The 19,323-nt window shown below is 40.1% G+C and overlaps 1 protein-coding gene across 3 annotated transcripts in view; it reads left to right on the top strand.

Moving 5' to 3' along the window:
- Nucleotides 1–19,323, top strand: part of LOC114003310 (cytosolic phospholipase A2 beta-like) — a 58,773-nt gene that overhangs the window by 7,031 nt on the left and 32,419 nt on the right. For 2 of the 3 annotated variants that reach the window (XM_039388988.1, XM_039388986.1), the window contains exons 4-5: nt 29–112; nt 1,929–2,086. The gene's annotated coding sequence lies outside the window, so the exon portion shown is untranslated. The remainder of the gene's footprint in view (nt 1–28; nt 113–1,928; nt 2,087–19,323) is intronic. The other variant, XM_039388987.1, reaches the window with a different exon arrangement.

The raw sequence follows: 19,323 nt of genomic DNA, 5'->3' as shown, positions 1-19,323 counted from the left end.
GCTTCTGCTTTTTTTCTTCTCCCTACAGAAGAACATAATTTTGCATTATCAATGAACATCAGACTAGACCTCATGGGCATGCAATTTCCTGGGCTCAGGAAGGAGTCCAAAGGTTAGTCTCATAAATCCTATGTATGCTATGTGGCTCTTCCAGCTCTTAGCCATGTTTGGCAACAGGGTCATTTGTTCTAGCACTCACGTAATAGAACATGTTTCTTTTATGACCTCTGAGCAAGCTGCTCAGGCTAAATCACTGTACATACAGTCATGACTTGACCAATGCCTGTGCACATCTCTGATGCTTTCCTATTATTTTGTCTGTAAAATAGTGCAGAATTCTCCTTATGAGGTGGTGTTCCTGGATGACAGAGCCTCCTGCTGCACATAAAAATAAGGACTGATTTTTCTGAGAGTCACCATGTGTACAGATTCCAGAGTCAAGGAGATTCTAGATGGAATGTTTCTTAGTATAAGAAATACAGTTCTTCTGGAAGTAAATGAGTGTTTGTGGACAGTTCCTCCTTGCTGTGGTCTCCAGTTCTCCAGTGCAAGGTTCCATGTGGAGAAAATCAGGAATGCTTTTATTTGTGAGATTTTTCTTCATGTATTTTAGGTTTTCATTGAAGAGGTGTAAAGGCTGAAAGCATATGTAAGGCTGTTTTCAATATTTTCATACCTCTGAAAGTGATAGTATGTGGTTATGTGCCTCTAAACAGACTTTTCATCTAAAAAAACAGAAAAAAACCCCAAAAAACTCTGCCCTCTCAAAAGCCATTAATTGTCTAAAAAATGTTTCACTCAAACAAGAGATACTTTGATGAGCTTAGATGTCATGATATTGTTTGCTTGGCTGGCAATTCTGCAGCACCCTCAGCTCTGATTCCTGCAGGTACCATAGAAACAGCAAGCACAGCAGGTACCTACTTCCACTTTCAGGGAAGAGCCACAGACCAAGCCACTGTGTTCTGTGATTGCTCTCAGGCAACTAGAGGCCTGAGCTTTATCCCTCCTTGGTCCTTTGTTTTATTCTCCTCATATTTTAGTTTGTTTCACTCTGTTAGGTTTTTTTGAATTCTGCTTTTCTTTCTTTCCTCGTGTCTCACATTAGAAGAATGCCAACTTTATTTTGAGCTCTCATTGCTGACAAAGTTTGCAAAACGAGTTCTTTATCTCTTATAATACAAATGATCAGATTATTTTGATGAAGTAGGTTGAAAGGAAAGGCATTAATTATCAGGTCTCAAGCTTTAGTCCAATTAGTAGACTCTCAAACATACTTAGCACTGGTGTGGACTTAATGCCTTTGTGACTGTTTGGACTGCTGTTGCAACCTGAATCCATTCTGGGAGTAGACTGTATCAGAGAAGGAAGAGCCTAGTGTATTACTGCAATAGGGAGGAGATTATATATTAGGAAGATTTAAAGATTATATTTGCTTCAGGGCAGAAGGACTCACTCATTACTTCTGGTAGGTCTTAAGCCCTCCTTGTGAAATAAGGAGGAAATGGCAAACCCAACACAAACTCTTGTTCCAGAAGCGGGTTATATTTAAAAATAAAATATCTGTATGTCTGGAGCTGGGCTCTAAGAATATGGAGATGTAAATGCTGCCATGGCAAGGATTCCTGCTGGGACATACTCCCTTTGTCATCAACATTGTGACTGTCCATTTCCATAAGTGGATTAAGTCTGAGAGAGAGGGTATGTCCTTGCCAGCTGTGGATTTCCAATGTATCCTTGGCTTACTACCATACCACAAAAAAACATGGTCAGTCCCCGAACATCGAATTCCTGAAGTCTGGACTCATAGAGGTTTTCTGACAGTATTCTATTTTTTTTTTTCTCATAAGTGTGTCTTCTACGCCTTTCAGAGGAAAGGAAGGATCTCTTTAGCAGTATTTGTCTGCTCTAAAGAGTTCTTGTTTCAGCTCACCAGGTGGAGTTCTGAACACTGTCTCCATGATTTTGACTACAAGATTACTACGAGACAAAATGGTACATATCCTGAAGGACTTCCAATTGCTATCAGTGGAATTTTACAAGTGATCAGCCAAAGTGATTAGCATCTTATAGGAATGAATGTTGAGTGAGTATAGAGATTCCTTTTTTCCTTTTTCCATATTCTAGAATCATGATTTACTGGATAGATATGAAGTCAGTTATGGATCAGTGGGGCTTTATGGGTTGGGGCTAGAGTGTTTCTGTGTGCAGATTGGGTGTAATAATTTTTTGCTACTCAAATTCCATCCTGGTTGTAATCTGAAGGCTGCTCTGGAGTTTCACTTGTACGTTGCCTTTGGTTGACCTTTTGTGCAAGAACTCACTTCATCCAAACCCAGCAGAGATATTGAATACTTTCTTCGCTGTGATAGAAGGTGGCTGTAAAAGAGATAAGGGGACAGGCAGGTATGTGCTGCTGAAAAAAATATTTGTTCCCTAGATAGTCATCAAGATGTACTTTTAGCTCCAGCAGACTTGATGTCTGGTTGATGCTTCATATTTCATTGTATCCATTGGTGCTTGCTGGAATGAAAGGGAAAAAAACGAACTCCATTCTCTCACTTGGCTATAGAGTATTAAAGATAAGCTTTGATGTGAGATTTATGTTGAGGAATACATTTGGTGCTGGTAGCTCAGTGTGCAGTGGCAGTGGAGCTGCAGATTGAGCTCTGGGGCGTGGGAGCCCAAGAAAAGAGGCTGTGACTTGGCACCAACCACCCTTTGCACAACAAAGGGCACAGGAACCTGTGGCCCACACAGGTGATTAGACACTCAGAGACAGCAGGAACTGAGGGCTCATCAGGAAGAGATGAGACTTTCATGGGCTTGGACTGTGGGGGTGTAAAAGCCCAGGATTACCTCTGTTGGGGGTCCCTCCTTGGAGGCACCAGTTACTGCACCGTGACTAAATTGTTCTAAGGAACCAGACATATGAGTCTGCGCTAAGGGAATCCTGGGGTCGAGCCAGTAAGGAAACCTGGTCTGACTCTCAGAGTGGGGAGTCAAACAAGGCTTAACATGAACCTGTCAGCTCACTGGAGCCATCCACTTTGAAGGAACTTCAGTCTCAGCAGTTATAATCTCTGGTGGTGCAAGTGTGACTGCCAGAATGGCTCCTGAATGGTCAGACAGGAAAGTTTCCTTAACAGATGGTTTAATTCTTCTACTGCTTGCTTACATAGTGTATTGTAAAGGAGATGTAGCAGATAGTCTGGAAAACTGGAATTCACTTCCAGTTCTATAGAGGGCATTGTAAAGTGGCTGTCCAGAGTAAAAAGTATTTACAGTTCCAGAAACAATACTATAGGTGTCCTTTCTCAGCCCTTTCAGAAGGCTCAGCTACCCCAGCTGCATCTCACACTGTAGGTCTAGATTTTTGCAACTGATCCTTACACTTACATTCTCCTGGGTCTCAGGCACGTCAACTGTGCAAGCTGCAGCATCTTTCCTGCAGCGTGCTGTGCTGTGTCAGATGGGTCACTGTTAACTTGCAGCACAATGTCAAGGACTCTCCTCCTCATGTGACTACACCAAATATCTCCCCTGACAGCAATTGCTTTGCTGTCAGAAATACTGGAAAGAAAGGATCTTGAGATGCCTTCCTTGTCCTCTTAAGCGAAGGTCTATGCCTGTCATCACAGACTTGCTGAGGCACTGTAGACTTTACTCTCTAAATTTTTTTTCTTGACTTAGCTTTGCAAATGGATTAGATGTAAATCTGCCCAGAGCTTCACACTGCCATAGCAGTAATAGTTATTATTATGGTTCTTGAAATACACTGCTAAGTCTCACAGAGATGATTCAGCTGGCTGTGTATTTGCCTGAATACTTTATAATTATAAGAAAGTATAAAGTCGAAAGATTTGAGGTTCCAATTATACAATCAATGCAATGCAATTGGCCTACTCAAAAACAGGGAACTGGCAAATGTAATCTTCAATGGTTAGCTGGGAACGCTTATTCTGCTGTGCCATACCCTGAAGAAAATACAGTGTGTCCTGGAAACTAATCAGAGTATAAATACGGGATCCTTTGGCAAACAAGGATTAGAGAGAAAATATGATGTGGTTGTATAATAGTGGTTGAGGCTCTGATAGTGAAGAAAGACTGATGATTTGTCTCCAGGTAGAAGTGTTGAGGAAACCTTTTAGCTATGAATGCCTTTCATGGGCTCTGCCAAACAATGCCTCAAGCTCAGAGCAGCTGCCTTGTTAGCTCAGGACTCTGCTTGTTCCTATCATGTCTCTGCTTCTGCCTTGCACATGCATTTTAAATTGTCATTATTTCAAGGTTTGATTCTATGTGTCCACTTCTAAAGTGTCTTGGGAGTGAACACTGATGGAAGCACATATAGTTGAAGTATAAGGAAAGAACAGGAGGTTACTGGCAGAGGGGTTCCCAGCTTTTTTTTTTCAATGTGATTGCATCCATACTAAGCTTTTTTGGGGTATTCCAAAGTAGTATGTAAGCAGTCACTGTGCAGCTGAAGTCTGTACTGTTTCAAGGGAACAGCATAACCACTTTGACATACAGCTATTTTGTTTAATTTAACCAGATGGAACAACCTCATTTAGATTCAGAATACAGCCAGTCGTAACACAGGTTTTTTTCAAGCAAGAAAAATTCTACCATAAATATACAAGCTTTATACTTGGGAAGATGGAGAGGAAAATTTTATCATCAATGTGCAAATTTATGTAATCATTTATAATCATCAACCTTCCCAGCTGTAAAGAATATATCTTTTTCTTTCAGTGTATACTGTAGTTTTCAAATGCTAGCTGTGTGTTTTGCTTTCCAGAATGGATGATTCTCTTGGCAGCAGGGAGACATTCTGTAACCTTTGTTACAAAACCACAGTTCTTTAAATTGTGGGTTTCACCCCCTCTGCAGGGCTGCCTTCAGTCCCTACTCAGGCCTGTCCATAGAGAGCACTTCCATTAGCAGTGACAATGACATTGAAGGGTGCAGCCCATGAGTCTGAATATAAAAGAGGTCTCAGCTGCTCAAAGCATCATCATTGCACCTGTGTACCAAGGAGACATGTACACTGCCCTTCCAGTCTATGGGGAAAACTTCTGCCACTGTAGCTTAGTAAAATTTAAGGTCACAAGATGGCAGCATAATCTCACTAGTGAGGTTGACAGAATTTGAAGGATCAGGTCATTAGTCTTCCTCAACTCAAACTCCTGTTTTGAGCAGTCAGAAAGTCTTGTGTCTAACTGGCTGGTGCTTCCTGGGCTCTCTAAACTATGTATATACATGAAAGTGGGTGAAAAGCCTGTTACATCAGGCTTTCAAACTAACCTATTTAATTTACACTCCAATGCACTGTGATAGTATTGACATAAATGGCTCACCAGGAGTTCAATACTGAACAAAAAAATTACACCAGCATGTTATCTAACTAATCAGTAAAAAAAGGCAACATTGATGGAACATTGACTTTGCAAAGCCTGTGCAACTGGAAGTCATATTTGTTATATTTTTCCTTCCTTTCTGGTCTTGAGAGCAAGATATTCTGAACCCGGCCTCAAAATACAGATTTCTTACTGAACATTAATTTTTTTTTGTAGTACTACTGAGTGAATATATTCTCTGCAAAGAGCTGATTCATGTATTATTCTCTTTCTGTTTGATGGATATTTAAGTAATCCGTATTCAGTTTTCATCTGCCTATTTGTCTGCCTGTCTCTGTCTCTCTCTTTCAAAGAGATCTGCCCATTCTTACCATTTGTTCTGTTTGAATGTGCAGTACTTCATTTGGAAAAAAACCCTGTGCTAGGGAGAGATGATTCATCACATCAGTCACCATATTATATAATGCAGAGTGATAACAACTACTGTGAACATTTCTAGCAGCAACATTCCCACTCATGACTTTAAATACTTACCTCAGAAATGCCTGTAAAAATAAATGGAGATATTTGCATATACTTGGAAGAAAAACAAGTAATGAGAGCAAGTCAAAAATCTCTCGATTTTCAGAATTAATTGCAATGTTGTGTGATATTACTGCAGAATTAAACCATGGATTTTTAAGTTCGCCTTCCAGGTACACTTTTTTGAGAAGAAGGTAGAATCATAGATTTACCAGTTGCTTGCATCCACCAAGTGATTAGGATGTTTTGGCACAAATGCAAACCGTGTTTATGGATATTTACTTGCTAAACTTACAGGTGCATTTCCATGGACACTTTTGCAAACATTAGACTTTTGAACATATGCTGAAATCCCAAGTGGTCGCTGGCTTTGGTTTTGTGTACTTGTTCAAATGACCATTGTTCTCATGGAGTTTACTCTCACTGGTCAATATAGTTGTATCTGAGCATGCCTAAGAGAAATTTAATAAAGCAAAAGAAAAATTGGAAAATTGTACTCTGACCTTTCTACTAGCAGGTCATTTTTGGCCTAAGTAATTGGCCACATGGTGTCACTGTGTTTCAAGGCAGCAAAACTTCTAGCAATAAAGCCTTTAGCAATTCTAAGTTTTCAAAGTATCCCAACAATGTGATGTTATCTAAGAAGACACTCCAGCAAAAATGGCAAGGCCATGAAAGCTTCACAGTAGGAGTGTTTCAGGAAGATATTTTATAGAAAACATCTGATTCTCAACTTCTCGTACCTTCCTGGAATACATCAGAAATATTTTTAGCCCAGAAGCACTTGTTCACCAGATGTCTGCATAAGTGAGAATGCTTATATGGAAAGCTTTATCTTAAATTGTTGCAAGTTAGAAATTTAAAAATTCAGTGGTGCGTCCTACACTTTAGTCACAGTCCTTCTTTTCTTCTTCTGTCTTTGTATATCTGAATGTGCAACAACTTTTGACTTTGCTAAACAGAGGTAACTTGGCCTTATGGTGCTCAGAGTAATATAAACTGCAGCTCCTGGGACCCACAAAATACTGTTTAATCCCTGCTGGCTCTGAAGAATGCTTTGCAGAACACACCTGCTCAAGAGAGCTGTGCCAAAAGCTGATGTATTATGTGTTTAAAGAATCTCATGATGTACAGCTATAGCAACAGTGAGAGAAACCTTTGTGTACAGATACAGTATGAACCCTTAGCCAAGAAGATGATATCTGGCTCAGGGCATGTCGAAAGACTGCAAAATCTCATGCAATAGTAAGTGTTGGTGTGCACTGTTTCTTCTGGGAAATGGTAAGTGAGCCTAGAGTAGCAGGCCTTACTCTTTCATCCTGATAGTCTGCATAGGTTGGGTTAAGATTTTATAGAGAGGATAGATGTCTGGCAATGACTTACCACTCACGTAGAGAGCAAGGTGCTTTGTTTTGATTGCTAAGAAATTAGATTGTTGCAATGCTTTTCCTAAGTCAACTGCTTCTGCTTTGTATGTATGAAGCTTAGTCTCTGCATAGCTGTTAACAGTGACAGTGCTGTTTTAAGATGCATATTTCTTATGCAATTAGTTTGCAACCAATTTTGTTTGGACCAGGAGTTCACTTGTAATATATCTGTTTTGATGGCCGTATCGTCAGTTTAAGTACACAGTCACGTCATATTTAGAGGTATTATGTGTACAAAGCATGGCACTCTGAAAATTTGAGTGCCTTAATATGAATTTCAGTGCAATGGTATGAATTGAGGAAATAGCTGTGCTAGTCTGGCCTTGAATGTGACCTGAGACTAAGTGCTAAATAAAACCCGCCCTGTCAGATCTCACAGGCCAGAGTAGAGCTGAGATGCCCTGGAGTGTGTGACTTCCTTGCAGAGACAGCAACTGCACACAGGGTGGGTTTGGAAGACCATTTCTGAGTAGCAGGTTATTTTGTGTTTCCTTTTGTATGTGCCATAATGTTTATTTAGGAACACTTACTCGAATATGATTTTGGCCTATGATTCCTTCCCATTCTCCCTCACCATTGCTGCTGTAGTTATCTTACCTGGAAGAATTCTCCATTGGCCTCTCTGCTGGTGGCAGCCCTTAGTATGGGAGCTTCTGCAGAGGATAAAACATGATATGATTCATCCTGGGGGAAGAAGAACCTGAATCAGAAAGTAGCATTGAACGGTAATGCAGAAAAGCAGATGGGGCCTCCTGTAGGAGAGGGTGGTATGGGCAAACTTGAGATAAGTTGGACCTATTGCCAAAACAATTTGTCCTGGTTCCACAGATCTTGGAAACTGCTGACCTCATTATCTAGAAACAAAGTGTCTCCTGGTAGTGTGCAAGGGAGTTCTAACATAACTGTAATTATCCTAATGGCACTTCTGCCATGAAGGTATATAAAATATAAACAGGAAAGGCTGAAACCCACTGACACAGATGAAATGCAAATGAAGGGCTGGTGCCTCTACTATAGAAATTTAAAGAAGAAATGGAAACTGGCTGAGGAAATCATTCAGGGTTGTCTCCAGGAACTGCCTTCAAAGTCTTTGCTCAGGGAAGAAAGCTGTGAAGCAGGGGAAGGATGTATGTTTCCTCCCCTTGTGATTTTATGAAGCTCAAGCCCTCAAACAAAAGCTCCTTCTGACGAAACTTTTATATGTTGTCTTGTGCAATGTATTCTCTGGGAAGCTCTGTTACTCCATATTTTTTGGAAGAGGTACACTATGTATCAGTGCCAAGGGCATTTTAGTGTGTCTCTAATACTATTAGACTGAAGAGTGAGTCTTATCGAAATAATGGGAACAACTTATCTCTTCATCTGAACCTTTTTTGAAAAGCACATGGACCATCACTGCTGGTGGATATAAGTCAACTACAGGTTCCTAATATATGTGTGATATATAAAGAAAAGCTTGAAGAATGAACAAAAAAGAGATTTCTAAAGTGAAGGCAATCTATGATTATTTAGTCGGACCTACACAATGCATGCATTTTTCTCAGTAATTCTTGAATCAAGTTCCTATTGTTTGATTGAGCTACACATAAAAGAGAATCATCCAGTTTTGATTTAAATTTAGCTATCATGTGGGAGGGAAATGTGGTGTGGAGGCTGAGAAAAGTCAGGGGTCACAATGTGAAAGGAAGGTGTAGGAGGGAAAATACATAGTTTAGCTGTAACACAGGTTTCAAGATCAGAAATAGAATTTATTGACATTTATGATACTGTGGCACTGCGAAAAGTCAAGAGAGAAGCAAAAGTGATAAGAGTTCCCAGATAAACTGTAGACCTTGCTCAGAAAAAACCCTGCAATCTAAATAGATTACATGAACCCCAATGCAAAGGAGAAAATAGAAGTAAAAGAACAGGACAATAATTAAGCCTATGAAAAAAAATGTGATATGTTTGGTTTTCATGGGGAGCAGAGAGGGGAGACTAGGCTGATGTTTTGTGCGTTGACTGTTTTTTGGTTGTGCTCCAATTCATCAAACACTTGTGCACCTGGAGTGGCACTTTACCTGTGAGTTATCCTATTAATAATGGTTGGAGTATTCCTGAGATGAATGTATGAGAGTTTCCAAGAGGATCAAAGCTTTTGGCTTTTTAAATGCAATAACTACTAAACGGATAGCAGAAAAACTGGTATTGTCTAACCACAAAATCTACTATGAATTAGCAGTAGCTGCAGATTAGGAAGATGTCTGAATCTTTTCAGCACATCTTTTCCCAATAGCAAAGCCACAGCTTTGAACTTTCAGCATTTTACTGTAGGACTTTTTTTTGGCTGGATGAACTTTGACTAGCTCCCCTCAGTAATCTGAAGTGGTGAGGCACAGGGGGCAGATCGTAAGGGTTGAGGATTTTACTTGAGCTCAGCACTACACAGCTAGCAGCAAAAACCCCAGGATGCGCTGCTGTTAGTATGTTTTTCATTAAACACTGTCCTGACACAGACAGACCACATAATGGTGATGACTAGATACGTCAGAAGGGAGGAAATGGAGCTTGACTGATCACAACCGGAACTAGAATTAAGATATCAAATAGATATTCTTGTGTCTAGAAGCTGAAATGAATTGGCATGGGTTCATCTGTACAATTTTCTTACAAATGTTAGGAATGAAAGGAGTTGTTAATAGACAGCTGTTAAGATCTGTTCCCATTTAGGAAAGCATCAAATTGCTTTACGGTATCTTTGTTTCTTGGTTTCGCAATGGAGAGCACAATATCTTATGTTGAAGTTTATTAATATAGACTTCCTAGTACATGAGTATATTGAATGAAAATTAGGCACTACTTCTTACAGACTGTCCTGATGCTGAGTGAAACCATTTATTAACTTTCTGACTCCCGGGTTATTCCCCCCAGAGCTGAAGGATGTTTTGCTTGGGACAAGTGAACACCATTTAGCTGCATCTGTAATAATGTAGAACAACCATTCATTTTGTTTGATTCAGAGCCACATAAGGCTAGACAATGTCCTGTGTGGAACAAGAAACATCTTAGAGTATGAATTCAGGGGTTGGGACACATTTGTGACCTATGCTATGGCTGCTGGACCTTTTGGTGCTCTCTGGACCATGAGTAAAATGATGCCTCCCACAATACAGACACTTAGTAGGGAATACACTAAATTTCTCTGAACATTGTCAGTGTCAGTATGCAATGTTTGCATTTGTAAATGGAAGGTGTATTCTACAACAATAGAAAAATTCCATTTTTTTCTTTGTAATTTTAGTTTGTCTTTCCTCTGAGTTGCACCAGTTTCTGTGATCTCAGGTGAACTGGATGTTGCTACTTTCATTTCACACTACAAATTGCTTGTTAGCTTACCTAAGATGTGCAGAAGATTTATGACATGGCCAAGGAGTATTCAAATGGAGTAGGGGGTACCTTACCATTTTAATTCTAATTTCCTCCCTCCTTTTTCTGCTGTGAGCAAGTTATTGCACAAGGCATTCCATGCTCCACATATCTGTCCATGTTGTCAGCTGTTTGTGTATCAAGTCTGAGGAGGAGGAGGAAGAAATATGAGGTGTGTTAGCAATAGTCAGGTACTTCCCATTCACAGCAGAGCTGACCATAAGTTTTCTGATGCAACACTTCTCCATTCAAAAATGTTGATTGGATTCTGTATTGCTGGGTTGGCTGGTTCTCCAGCTTCTTGGAAACCTGCTTGGAAAGTTATGCTTTCGTAAACCTTGTGGACCCACCTGGCCTGTTTCTCTGGCTACCCACCATTCTGTGATGACATGACACTGCTGGCTTCTCCCAGTTAACAGGGGCTACCCCTTAGGCTGGTCAGCAGTTGCATGAGTTGCCCATTAGATGTCCTTCAGCTATTGGTCAATTCCTTTGATTCCAGCTTCCTAGATATCTTAGCTTTGAAGCTTCCAGCGTGCCCAGGGAACTGTCAAGCCACCCATGTCATAGCAAAACAGCTGTGTAGGCAGGTAAGCTGAGGCATCAGCCCAGAAACATTTCAAAATCTTTCTTATATATGTGAGTGAAATCTTTTTAGGGAGGTGTGCCAACATGATTTCCTCTGTGGGATGAACATTCCAGTTCCCAGCACTGGTGCAGGCGAGTCACAGGACATTTTACCTTTTTGTGGTTCACAGTTTGCTTGCTAGTACTTGGCTGACAAATGCATTCAGTATGTGTTTAAGTACACAGCAGGGAAGACCAGCAATTAGTGGATTTGAATCATACAAGGTGAGGGTCTCTGCCACTTTGCAATGTTTCTGTTGCATGGGGAGAGATTGCAGAGTACAAATTGCTTGTGTTGCAGAGAAGGCATCATTACTGGTTTGTGCTCTGCTGCATTGGCCAGCTGTGGGTGAGGTTTGCTTCCTGGATGAGGTTTGTTTCCTGGAGCCGTTTGTGAGAGAGGTCATCTGAAAACTAGTCTTCCATCAGATCTCTATCCCTGGAAGCTAGAGTCTCTGGGTGAGTGCATCTCCTCTAGACTGGACTCTCCCTGACTAGGTCCAGGAGTTCTAATTTTGGACCTTTGGCACATGGATTTGGATCCTCTGGCAAAGGAGGCAGTGTAGGTAGCTTGTTTTAGTGTTCCATTCTGAACAGACTCAATGCCTTTCATGACCTACACAACAGTTTTCTCTCTTGTTGGCCATATCATGTCCTGCCTGCCACATAAACCATGAACGTGGGAGGCCTACGGTGAAAAACACCCTAGTTCATTGAGATGCCAAAGGCTATAAATTTCTATTGGCTTTGGTATTTCAAGAAACACTTTGTAAAAATCTTATGAGATTCAGAACTCCCAAGGTATTATATGAATTAAGAGGTTAAAAATGATCTGTGCCTGGGAAAAATAATTTTTCTACTAGAACAGAAGCATTTAAAATTGCAGTGTTATGCAAGTGTCATGTTTTATGTGCTGCTGAAACAGAGGAATTAAAACTGACCTAATATGCATGTGTAGAGACATTCAGAGATAATATCAGGCTCCATGGATGACTCTGCCTTGGCACAGGTTAGAGCAGCTTTCCTGAGACCAACTGAGATGCTCAGTGTGTTTCAAGTGCCAGGCTCTCTGCTCACACTTTTCTGCCTTCTCCACTGGCTTAAGGGGAGCAGGCGACAGAAAGCTGCTTTCATACCACTGGAAGTAAGCTGAGTGCCTTCTGCAAGACAAATTCCCAGTTGCACTATTAGGAACATTTCGTGACTTCTTTTTGTCACAGGAATAGTACAAACTGACTAGAAGACACACACCTAAACAAGAAATTTTTCTCATTGAAAATATTTCCAATAGGGAGAAGTATCAATGCAGAAGGAGCTTTTGTATTTACTTAAATTCTCATAACTCTGTAGAGCCCATGAAATTGTCTTCTGCTGTCAGAAGTTATAATCTACCAGGAGTGAGTCACAGGGTTCTTAATTGCTGTAAATAAGCTTGCAAGGCTCATAACTCATAATAACTCTAATGACTAAGTCAAACTCTGGTTATTCTATTTTAAATTGTTCACGTAGCTTGTTTGATGCCTAGAATTTTTGTATTTATAAGAAAAAATCAACATAAGTGAAAGAAGGGAAAAATTCAGTTTCCAAATTTGACAATCTTTCAGTAACCTTAGAAAAGCCATACAAAAAGGTAGTGAAAAGCCCCATGACTTTCTGGTACTGAGGTCAGTGGTCAGTAATGATCCACTTGCAGGAATGCACACTGAATTGTCTAATGTCTTTTCCACCTCTGATGCTCATTTCCATATGAATGCTGATGCTGTTTGTCCATGGTCAAGTCCCCACTCCTGAACTCAAGCTGAGGTAATAGCTACATGCCACTACAGAAGGGCAATCCTGGAAATTCCTCAGGAAAAGGAGAAGAGTAGTTTTCTTTTCTTTGGCCCCTCAAATGAGCTTAGCATTTGCCCAGAGGAGTTCCAGAGCCAACAGTGTAAAGTAGGAGCAGGAGTTTCTAAGCTTGGGACTTGGATAGGAGCAAAATCTCCTGTTTTAATGACAACTAGCTCTTAGATTTTTTGCTGCAACACGAAACTTCACCCTCAGGTATTTTTAAGCCTTGAGCATTTTCAGACATTTATCAAGGATTCTGTGTCAGTATTTGCTTTTTCTTTGTGATCACTATGCCCGCTACAAAGACATACTTTGCAGGTATTTCCGAAGCTGCTGATGATAGACTTGGATATATTCAGTTCATCATGAATTGGTTGTTTCTGTATTTCTTTGCCTTGTCTCTACTTTCAGATGAGTGGTTTTCTTACATTTACACTTACTCATTAACAGTACTAACCTACAGAATAACATAGCAAGGATACTACTGTTTTAGTCTTGTGTTAATTTTGGAGGGCTACTTAGACAGTAAGTTACTTGCAGGAATGGATGAATTGAACCCTTAATGAGTTGCATATTATTTGAAATAAATAATTTTATATCTTTTATCCCTTTCTGAGCCGACATCTAAGGGCTATGCTCAGGTGAAGGTAGAAGCTTGAATAAAATCACATACAGGGCTGAAAGTGGGTTTGACACAGAAATAGAAAGGAAATACTGCTATATGTGTCATACAATCACTGTAACCTTTGGTTTTTAATTACTCTCACCTGGTATAATTCAGTAGCAAACATTTCCTTAGCATGTCTTGTCCTAAAGAACTTGCAGTCACAGAGAGTGAAAAACAGTAACAGAAAACAAGACTTAATCTCTTGATTCTAAAAGAGTGACTATTTAAAAAAATATAAGAGGTTGGTAGCAACTAAGAAAGAAACTCTTCTCTTGATAATTTGAAGATGAATACCATAACCATAAGTCAAGTCTTCCTGCCAGCCAAGTGGTGAAGTGTAATACCTACCTAACTCTTCTGAGGTCTTTGCACAAGCAATTTTATATTGACATCAGTGTCAGACTATTTGAATAAGATCTGAAGATAAAGGTTTGAGAAACTGGCTTGAGTGGAATGACATTGAAATATCTTACTCAATTATTTCAATTAGCTCTGCAATCACTTGGTTTAAAATAAAAGAGCAATTTCTAAACATAAACACAGTAGGTTTCAATGTGTGGCTTTACAATGACGTGTCTTGGAAAGGTAACACAGCAGTCCTCAGATACCCCAGGTAACTAATAAGCAGCTTCCTCCTATCTTGAAGCTGCAAAGATCACTATCTTGCCATATTTACAGCCACACCTGCAAAGTATCTAAGGAAATTAGTAGCTCTCTTACTCTGGCCAGGAAAAAGAGCCAGTGATACTGGATTTACTGTATGATATCTTTGTTTAAGATTACAGTGGTTCAGAAGATAGGTAAGAGGATATAACACCTTTTACTTTTCTAAAACAGGTATAGATCTTGATAGCCAGAAGGACGGTTCATTTACAGATGCTATCACCTGATTGCAGCTCAGATAGACCACTTGGTATTTTGTTCTAATTAACATGCTGAAAATGGTGTTTGGAAAGTATTCAAAGATCTAAAATAATTTCAAATTGTCTGTGTTGTTTGCTCAAAAAGAATGGAGCAGAGGGGAAACAATGGAAAATTAGAAAGCTTTTATTTCAGAGTTACAGGTTACATGTCCCTAAATCTGACATTTCTGAATCTTTGCTTTATAGTTTCTAGTTTCACGTGGTAACTTTGAATTGAAAAATTGAGATAGATTTTAATAAAGGTGGGTGGTTTTTTATGTTTTAATTATTTTTACAGTGGTTAAATAACCCAAAGATGGAAAAAAATATTTTGGGGATCATCTAGGGAAAAAAATACCTTTTTATCCCCCCAGTTTTTGAGAACATTTTGAAAATTTTTGGTTTGAATTTGACTATAGGCATTTATTTTCTTAGGTGACTATAATTTTTCTAGCCTAGCCACTGAGCCGAACAAGGTACAAACTGATTTATAAGACAAAAAGAAAGTGACTGTTATCTCCCATTGTCACTGTCTGGCACAATAATACGTCTCCTCAAAGCTGCACAGTCTTCCACCACCATCTCCTCTATGGTATGGCTGCATTTGGCCCTAGAAAGATCCATTGCTTATCTCTACTAAACAGCTTTTATGGGATGAATAAACAACTGTTCTCAAACAAAATCATGGGAGATTTATGTTTCTAGGAGAGTGTTTCAGTAATTGCCATCCTTCCTTGTGAAGCTGTCAGGATTGAGGGTGGAAGGACTATGAAGAGAGTGCCTCAGTTAGAACAGTTTTTGTACATCAAAGCTGAGTTTGAAATTTTGCCGTGTTGTTGCCATTGCTGGGATAAATAATGATCTCCATTAAATGAGACTTCAGTACCTTTTGTAGGTTCTGTCCCAGTTAGCTTTTAGGTTTATGCCAGCAGTAGGATGATCCAGTTCACAGCTATTGAGAGTTGCTGTCATTCTGGTGCTTGGTTTTTGGTAGCTTAGTATCTTCTCACAAGGGGCTGTTAGTGAGCAGCTCACTGGGTAAATTGCATGTAGCTGAACACTGTATTAATTGGCTTTTATTTCTTGCATGCTGGGCTTGCAGCATGGGCTTGCATTCCTTCCATTCTCGTTCTGTTTCACGTAGTCTCTTGTGTGCATTACCCAAGTGCCAACAGGTCGCATATGCAACAATTTAACTTCAGTGTAATTTGATATGTATTTTTGTCTGCTTTTTCCCCTTATAGCTTATTTCCAAGTACTTTCTTAATATTAATTCAGAGAAGCAATAAGATTCAGGCACAGAAGTGGAGTAAGACCAGCCTAATTAACACATAAAATCTTTATAGAATCCCTCTTCTTTTTGTCTCCTGAACAGTCTTTTACAATCTGATGCTGCAGATACAGTGTAATATTTTCTAAATCTAACTCCACTAGTATAAGCCTGGCATGACTATGTCCTCCCTTTAAAAAGGGGAGGGGGAGGACTTGCTGTACCCCCTTGAAGATACTGCCTACTATTTGGCTAGTTCACTGCTGTGTTGTGCTGTGCCCTCTTCAGGTTTAACCTTTAGTTTTGTCTTTCTTTCCTTATGCAGTTGATTTTCTTTGCCTTACTTTCCCCATGCTGTGCATTTTTTGTGTCTGCAGTAAGTCTTGACATCACGTAGCCCATCTCCCTCATATCCAGGAGGAAATGGACGTGGTACTTGTCAGCGTGCTTATTGACAAGAAACACAATGTTTTATGTATTTTTGGCCATACTGATTTACTGGAAACATTAACTTCTTGGAGGAGCTATTGGAAAAATTAGTTCCGTAGCTCTCCAAAATAACTTTTGCACCTTGATTTTAAGGCATGCTGGGACCATTTTTTTCTTTTTTCCTGTTCCATTAGGACATGGATCTCCCTGCTGCAGCTGTTCTGTTTTTAATGTGTTGCTCTGTTTCCAGGCAGATATACTGCTGTTTGAGTGGAGTTCATTTTTCTCTAGCTGTTTCTCCATTTGCCTTCTCTTTAGGAGGTAAATTTTTCAACCTACTATTTCGATCTCTCTGTTCACTACAGCAGCAGAACCTATGATCAAAGCTGCAACTGCAATATAAATAGAAAACCAGAACTCCACTCTGAATAAGAACTTTTTTCCTTTATTCTCTGCATTTTTTCTTATCTCTGGAAATGGAATGTTACTATCCCCTGTGTTCAAGGGAGCACGAAGATGAATGTGTGCACTGCAGTCTTAACTGGTCCTGTAAAAACGCACAAGTGAGGCAGCAGGACTGCAAGACCTGCATAATTCATTACTCTGAACCCCAGATTACCTTCTGATGAGTTTGGCTGATTTGTCTGGAAGTAACTGCCCTTTGATTTGCTGCACATAAACAGCAGACCTTTATGTGAGATACCTTTCTTTTTAGTATTTCAAAGATGGCAACCTAACTACTCAGGTTCTCAGCCTGCTGTTTGGGTGCTTGACTGCATCCAGTCCTCACTGGTGGTGAGCATGGTGGCTGCATTGCCAGCCACAGCAGAATCTCTGTGAAATGTCAATTTGAACTGTTGTTTGTCACCTGCAGAAGCCCAGGAGCATCTGCCTAAAACTGATTTTCAACTGCTCGCAGTTTTTTTGTGGAAAGTGTTTTAAAAAGTGGTTTAAAGGTGATTGAGTTTCAGGAAAACTCTAACACCAGATTTCAGGTAAACCTATTTTCCTAAACAACTACTGTGGTTACAATTAATTTTTTCTTCGCTTGTCAAAAGCCAAATTCTTAACTACCATTTGATAAAAATTAATTTTTGACACTGCATCAGTTTAAGGTGTCCACTGGCTGTTTTGTGAGGCTTGATCCTATCTGATATTTACAGTGAGAATATACCTTACTGCAAACTTATGGTGGCTTCCAGGCCTTTTTTAAGTCTGAGTCTGCTTGCCATCCAATATGAAATTGCAGGTGTGGATTAAGATACAGACAGAACGGATTGCATGGAGCAATGTCCTGACAGGCACCCCATGGTGCAACAGGCCACAGTAGGCATGGGAGAGGTGGAGGAAGCTATCCCTCTGCCCTCTCCAGTGGATGTCATAGGACCCACCACTGGCAACAGCAAACTGATGGGGGAATAGGATGGGAAACTGGGAGATGTCAAGTTGTCATGTTAATATAAAAGTGTGTAGAGGGGAAGAGCTCAGAGGGTATGCTGCTTTCTCTACCAATATTTATCTCGATTTCACCGGCATCTCTGCATTGGCCAGGTAATCAGACAGTAGGTACTTCAAATTGAGGAGACTTGATTTACTGGTTGTCAGAAAGATTCCCAGTAATATATTAAAATAAGTCCCTATTGAAGAGTTGAAAAGAGCATTTGGAATTGGCTTGGTCTCCCACCAGAGATTTGGCTCTCCCCTGCCTTTGACTTTTTTTTAATGGAGTATTTTGTGGAAGAACTTGAAAGATACTGAAAATTCAACTCCTGACTAGATAGGTGGAAGAGATGGGAAGTGAAGGAAGACTTTCTGAACATCTACCCAAAAACCTGGCAGGACAATATTGGGACAATAGCAAATTGCAAGAGGTAATGAAATGACAGGCAAAGCTATGGTAACTTCAGCCTTCTGCTCACCTCTGACTTTGCAGATCTTTCCCTCTCAGATGTAGGCAGGCTCTTTTCCACACAGAGGAGGCAGAGGGTGGAGCTCAACGCCTGTATAAATTATAAGTGTCCTTCAGGTTGTTTCAGCAGCAGCAACAAGCTGCTAGCGTGTTTGTCAGCTGACAGATCTGTTAACCAAATTGGGGTTTCGGTTGCTGCCGCCATGTTTCGTGCCACGGGGAGCCCACCAGCCAAGGTAAGAGAATGGCATCTCTGCACTTTGCCGTGGCCCGGCACCTTTGCTGTTGGACCTCCCTTCTCCAGCTCTTGAGAGCAAATTCCCTCCTCGGTGCATCTGCTGAGATGCAGAGGCAAATGGCCGCTGGTGCACTGTGGCAGGGGCATCTTGAACTTCACAGATTTGCCGTTTTCCCCTTTTACTTCACAGTAACTAATATGTAAGAGAAAACAGCAACAGTGTGGCGCTTTTCTTTTATCGTGTGGGGTACATGCTGGAGTGAACTCCGTGAAGGAAGAGGAGGCTGGCCTTAAAGAGTTTACCTCCCTGTAAAATGAAAGTGCTTTAGCCCTCCTGCATGTTTTTCTCAGGATAGCACATGTTCATTGCTTGCCCCAGCTGAAATAAACCAACTGCTTTGTCTAGCAACAAAGCATAATTTATATTACTTTAGCTTCAGGGGAGAGATGTAATGAGCTACTTGGCTGATTTAGCTATCTTTAAGGTAATGTTTACAGCATCTGCAATTCTAGTGGAAGTACTTCATGTCTGGGCTCGAGTTTTCTAATAGTAAATTTCATTCAGAGATTTTAATTGATAGCATTTAGTATAAATCAACGGAATTATTAGCTGAGAATTCTTTTCTCATGTATATCTTTAAAAAATAATGGACGTGGTATCTGAAATGCAAGGTGTGAATTATTTACAACTAACCATTCTTTATGTATCAAATCCTATGTCAAATTTTCCAGCA

This window comes from Pipra filicauda, unplaced genomic scaffold (genome assembly GCF_003945595.2).
Source record: "Pipra filicauda isolate LSUMZ 115617 unplaced genomic scaffold, ASM394559v2 scaffold6_size6359152_pilon, whole genome shotgun sequence".
Taxonomy (NCBI): Eukaryota; Metazoa; Chordata; class Aves; order Passeriformes; family Pipridae; genus Pipra; species Pipra filicauda.
Note: the sequence above shows the minus strand (reverse complement) of the source record. Positions and strands in the feature narration are given on the sequence as shown.